Source organism: Taudactylus pleione, unplaced genomic scaffold (genome assembly GCF_031769625.1).
Source record: "Taudactylus pleione unplaced genomic scaffold, aTauple2 ptg000550l, whole genome shotgun sequence".
NCBI classification, from domain to species: domain Eukaryota; kingdom Metazoa; phylum Chordata; class Amphibia; order Anura; family Myobatrachidae; genus Taudactylus; species Taudactylus pleione.
Window position 1 is genome coordinate 562501 of NW_028284952.1, and position 5000 is coordinate 567500.

Below are 5000 nucleotides of genomic sequence, written 5' to 3' on the forward strand. Positions count from 1 at the left end.
CTCTATACTGCCATAACATCCTTTTCTTTTACATTTTACATTTAATTTTTTCAAATTATCAATGAATTTACTTGTGTTAAGAAGTAAAAGCGGTCTAAATTTAACGCTTTTGAGCACCTACATCCAAACCACAGTGGACATGCCCAATTTTGTCTGATCTTGGAAGCTATGCAGTGTTGGGCCTGGTTAGTACTTGGATGGGAGACCACCTGGGAATACCTGGAGCTGTAGTTAATTTTATACTGCCATAACATTCTTTTCTATTACATTTTACATTTAATTTTTTCAACTTATCAATGAATTTACTTGAGTTAAGAAGTAATACAGGTCTAAAGTTAATGTTTTTGAGCACCTACAGCCAAACCACACTGGACATGCCCAATCTCGTCTGATCTTGGAAGCTATGCAGTGTTGGGACTGGTTTGTACTTGGATGGGAGACTACCTAGGAATCCCAGGTTCTGTAGGTAATTTTATACTGCCATAACATTCTTTTCTATTATATTTTACATTTAATTTTACAACTTATCATTGAATTTACTTGAATTAAGAAGTAAAAGAGGTCTAAAGTTAATGTTTTTGAGCACCTACAGCCAAACCACACTGGACATGCCCAATCTCGTCTGATCTTGGAAGCTATGCAGTGTTGGGCATGGTTAGTACTTGGATGGGAGACCACCTGGGAATACCAGGTGCTGTAGGTAATTTTATACTGCCATAACATTCTTTTCTATTACATTTTACATTTAATTTTTTCAACTTATCAATGAATTTACTTGAGTTAAGAAGTAATAGCGGTATAAATTTAATGCTTTTGGGCACCTACAGCCAAACCACACTGGAAATGCCCAATCTCGTCTGATCTTGGAAACTATGCAGTGTTGGGCCTGGTTAGTACTTGGATGGGAGACCACCTGGGAATACCAGGTGCTGTAGGTAATTTTATACTGCCATAACATTCTTTTCTATTACATTTTACATTTAATTTTTTCAACTTATCTATGAATTTACTTGAGTTAAGAAGTAAAAGAGGTCTAAAGATAATGGTTTTGAGCACCTACAGCCAAACCACACTAGACATGCCCAATCTCATCTGATCTTGGAAGCTATGCAGTGTTGGGCCTGGTTAGTACTTGGATGGGAGACCACCTTGGAATGCCAGGTGCTGTAGGTAATTTTATATTGCCATAACATTCTTTTCTATTACATTTTACATTTCATTTTTCAACTTATCATTGAATTTACTTGAGTTAAGAAGTAAAAGAGGTCTAAAGTTAATGTTTTTGAGCACCTACAGCAAAACCACACTGGACATGCCCAATCTCATCTGAACTTGGAAGCTATGCAGTGTTGGGCATTGTTAGTACTTGGATGGGAGACCACCAGGGATTACCAGGTGCTGTAGGTAATTTTATACTGCCATAACATTCTTTTCTATTACATTTTAAATTTAATTTTTTCAACTTATCAATGAATTTACTTGAGTTAAGAAGTAAAAGAGGTCTAAAGTTAATGTTTTTGAGCACCTACAGCCAAACCACACTGGACATGCCCAATCTCGTCTGATCTTGGAAGCTATGCAGTGTTGGACCTGTTTAGTACTTGGATAGGAGACCACCTAGGAATCCCAGGTGCTGTAGGTAATTTTATACTGCCATAACATTCTTTTCTATTACATTTTAAATTTAATTTTTTCAACTTATCAATGAATTTACTTGAGTTAAGAAGTAATAGAGGTCTAAAGATAAGGTTTTTGAGCACCTACAGCCAAACCACACTGGACATGCCCAATCTCGTCTGATCTTGGAAGCTATGCAGTGATGGGCCTGGTTAGTACTTGGATGGGAGACCACCTGGGAATACCAGGAGCTGTAGGTAATTTTATACTGCCATAACATTCTTTTCTATTACATTTTACATTTAATTTTTCAACTTATCATTGAATTTACTTGAGTTAAGAAGTAAAAGAGGTCTAAAGTTAATACTTTTGAGCACCTACAGCCAATCCACACTGGACATTCCCCATCTCGTCTTATCTTGGTAGCTATTCAGTGTTGGGCATGGTCAGTACTTGGATGGGAGACCACCTAGGAATCCCAAGTGCTGTAGGTAATTTTATACTGCCATAACATTCTTTTCTATTACATTTTACATTTAATTTTTTCAAATTATCAATGAATTTACTTGTGTTAAGAAGTAAAAGCGGTCTAAATTTAACACTTTTGAGCACCTACATCCAAACCACAGTGGACATGCCCAATCTCGTCTGATCTTGGAAGCTATGCAGTGTTGGGCCTGGTTAGTACTTGGATGGGAGACCACCTGGGAATACCTGGAGCTGTAGTTAATTTTATACTGCCATAACATTCTTTTCTATTACATTTTACATTTAATTTTTTCAACTTATCAATGAATTTACTTGAGTTAAGAAGTAATAGAGGTCTAAATTTAATGCTTTTGAGCACCTACAGACAAACCACACTTGACATGCCCAATCTCGTCTGATCTTGGAAGCTATGCAGTGTTGGGCCTCATTTGTACTTGGATGGGAGACAACCTGGGAATACGAGGTGCTGTAGGTAATTTTAGACAACCAAAACATTCTTTTCTATTACATTTACATTTCATTTTTTCAACTTATCAATGAATTTACTTGAGTTAAGAAGTAAAAGAGGTCTAAAGTTAATGTTTTTGAGCACCTACAGCCAAACCACACTGGACATGCCCAATCTCGTCTGATCATGGAAGCTATGCAGTGTTGGGCCTGGTTAGTACTTGGATGGGAGACCACCTGGGATTACCAGGTGCTGTAGGTAATTTTATAGTGCCATAACATTCTTTTCTATTACATTTTAAATTTAATTTTTTCAACTTATCAATGAATTTACTTGAGTTAAGAAGTAATAGCTGTCTAAAGTTAATGTTTTTGAGCGCCTACAGCCAAACCACACTGGACATGCCCAATCTCGTCTGATCTTGGAAGCTATGCAGTGTTGGGCCTGGTTAGTACTTAGATGGGAGACCACCTGGGAATACCAGGTGCAGTAGGTAATTTTATGCAGCCATAACATTCTTTTCTATTACATTTTACATTTAATTTTTCAACTTATCAATGAATTTACTTGAGTTAAGAAGTAAAAGAGGTCTAAAGTTAATGTTTTTGAGCACTTACAGCCAAACCACACTGGACATGCCCAATCTCGTCTGATCTTGGAAGCTATGCAGTGTTGGACCTGGTTAGTACTTGGATGGGAGACCACCTAGGAATCCCAGGTGCTGTAGGAAATTTTATACTGCCATAACAGTCTTTTCTATTACATTTTACATTTAATTTTTTCAACTTATCAATGAATTTACTTGAGTTAAGAAGTAAAAGAGGTCTAAAGTTAAGGCTTTTAGCACCTGTAGCCAAACCACACTGGACATGCCCAATCTCGTCTGATCTTGGAAGCTATGCAGTGTTGGGCCTGGTTAGTACTTGGATGGGAGACCACCTGGGAATACCTGGTGCTGTAGGTAATTTTATATAGCCATAACATTCTTTTCTATTACATTTTACATTACATTTTTTCAACTTAGCAATGAATTTACTTGAGTTAAGAAGTAAAAGAGGTCTAAAGTTAATATTTTTCAGCACCTATAGCGAAACCACACTGGACATGGCCAATGTCGTTTGATCTTGGAAGCTATGCAGTGTTGGGCATGGTCAGTACTTGGATGGGAAACCACCTGGGAATACCAGGTGCTGTAGGTAATTTTATACTGCCATAACATTCTTTTCTATTACATTTTTCATTTAATTTTTTCAACTTATCAATGAATTTACTTGAGTTAAGAAGTAAAAGATGTCTAAAGTTAAGGCTTTTAGCACCTACAGCCAAACCACACTGGACATGCCCAATCTCGTCTGATCTTGGAAGCTATGCAGTGTTGGGCCTGGTTAGTACTTGGATGGGAGACCAGCTGGGAATACCAGGTGCTGTAGGTAATTTTATATAGCCATAACATTGCATTTTTTCAACTTAGCAATGAATTTACTTGAGGTAAGAAGTAAAAGAGGTCTAAAGTTAATATTTTTCAGCACCTATAGGCAAACCACATTGGACATGGCCAATGTTGTTTGATCTTGGAAGCTATGCAGTGTTGGGAATGGTCAGTACTTGGATGGGAGACCACCTGGGATTACCAGGAGCTGTAGGTAATTTTATACTGCCATGACATTCTTTTCTATTACATTTTACATTTAATTTTTCAACTTATCATTGAATTTACTTGAGTTAAGAAGTAAAAGAGGTCTAAAGTTAATACTTTTGAGCACCTACAGCCAATCCACACTGGACATGCCCCATCTCGTCTTATCTTGGTAGCTATGCAGTGTTGGGCATGGTCAGTACTTGGATGGGAGACCACCTGGGAAAACCAGCTGCAGTAGGTGATTTTATACTGCCATAACATTCTTTTCTATTACATTTTACATTTAATTTTTTCAACTTATCAATGAATTTACTTGAGTTAAGAAGTAATAGAGGTCTAAAGTTAATGTTTTTGAGCACCTACAGCCAAACCACACTGGACATGCCAAATCTCGTCTGACCTTGGAAGCTATGCAGTGTTGGGACTGGTTAGTTCTTGGATGGGAGACTACCTAGGAATCCCAGGTGCTGTACGTAATTTTATACTGCCATATCATTCTTTTCTATTACATTTTACATTTAATTTTTTCAACTTATCAATGAATTTACTTGTGTTAAGAAGTAAAAGTGGTCTAAATTTAACGCTTTTGAGCACCTACATCCAAACCACAGTGGACATGCCCAATCTCGTCTGATTTTGGAAGCTATGCAGTGTTGGGCCTGGTTAGTACTTGGATGGGAGACCACCTGGGAATACCTGGAGCTGTAGGTAATTTTATACTGCCATAACATTCTTTTCTATTACATTTTACATTTAATTTTTTCAACTTATCAATGAATTTACTTGAGTTAAGAAGTAATAGAGGTC

The 5000-nt window shown here is 37.1% G+C and overlaps 1 non-coding gene and 16 pseudogenes across 1 annotated transcript; all 17 read left to right on the forward strand.

Moving 5' to 3' along the window:
• The first annotated feature begins 115 nt into the window (after window positions 1-115).
• On the forward strand, window positions 116-234 carry LOC148485275 (5S ribosomal RNA; annotated as a pseudogene).
• A 116-nt stretch (window positions 235-350) lies between these two features.
• LOC148485276 (5S ribosomal RNA) lies at window positions 351-469 on the forward strand (annotated as a pseudogene).
• Window positions 470-584: 115 nt separating this feature from the next.
• On the forward strand, window positions 585-703 carry LOC148485277 (5S ribosomal RNA; annotated as a pseudogene).
• A 116-nt stretch (window positions 704-819) lies between these two features.
• LOC148485278 (5S ribosomal RNA) lies at window positions 820-938 on the forward strand. Its single transcript, XR_015871347.1, has one exon. It is a non-coding gene; the product is annotated as a 5S ribosomal RNA (ribosomal RNA).
• Window positions 939-1054: 116 nt separating this feature from the next.
• Window positions 1055-1173, forward strand: LOC148485279 (5S ribosomal RNA; annotated as a pseudogene).
• Window positions 1174-1288: 115 nt separating this feature from the next.
• LOC148485280 (5S ribosomal RNA) lies at window positions 1289-1407 on the forward strand (annotated as a pseudogene).
• Window positions 1408-1523: 116 nt separating this feature from the next.
• Window positions 1524-1642, forward strand: LOC148485281 (5S ribosomal RNA; annotated as a pseudogene).
• A 116-nt stretch (window positions 1643-1758) lies between these two features.
• On the forward strand, window positions 1759-1877 carry LOC148485282 (5S ribosomal RNA; annotated as a pseudogene).
• A 350-nt stretch (window positions 1878-2227) lies between these two features.
• On the forward strand, window positions 2228-2346 carry LOC148485283 (5S ribosomal RNA; annotated as a pseudogene).
• A 116-nt stretch (window positions 2347-2462) lies between these two features.
• Window positions 2463-2581, forward strand: LOC148485284 (5S ribosomal RNA; annotated as a pseudogene).
• Window positions 2582-2696: 115 nt separating this feature from the next.
• On the forward strand, window positions 2697-2815 carry LOC148485285 (5S ribosomal RNA; annotated as a pseudogene).
• A 116-nt stretch (window positions 2816-2931) lies between these two features.
• LOC148485286 (5S ribosomal RNA) lies at window positions 2932-3050 on the forward strand (annotated as a pseudogene).
• A 115-nt stretch (window positions 3051-3165) lies between these two features.
• LOC148485287 (5S ribosomal RNA) lies at window positions 3166-3284 on the forward strand (annotated as a pseudogene).
• A 115-nt stretch (window positions 3285-3399) lies between these two features.
• Window positions 3400-3518, forward strand: LOC148485288 (5S ribosomal RNA; annotated as a pseudogene).
• A 116-nt stretch (window positions 3519-3634) lies between these two features.
• Window positions 3635-3753, forward strand: LOC148485289 (5S ribosomal RNA; annotated as a pseudogene).
• A 115-nt stretch (window positions 3754-3868) lies between these two features.
• On the forward strand, window positions 3869-3987 carry LOC148485290 (5S ribosomal RNA; annotated as a pseudogene).
• Window positions 3988-4785: 798 nt separating this feature from the next.
• Window positions 4786-4904, forward strand: LOC148485291 (5S ribosomal RNA; annotated as a pseudogene).
• The last annotated feature ends 96 nt before the right edge of the window (window positions 4905-5000 follow it).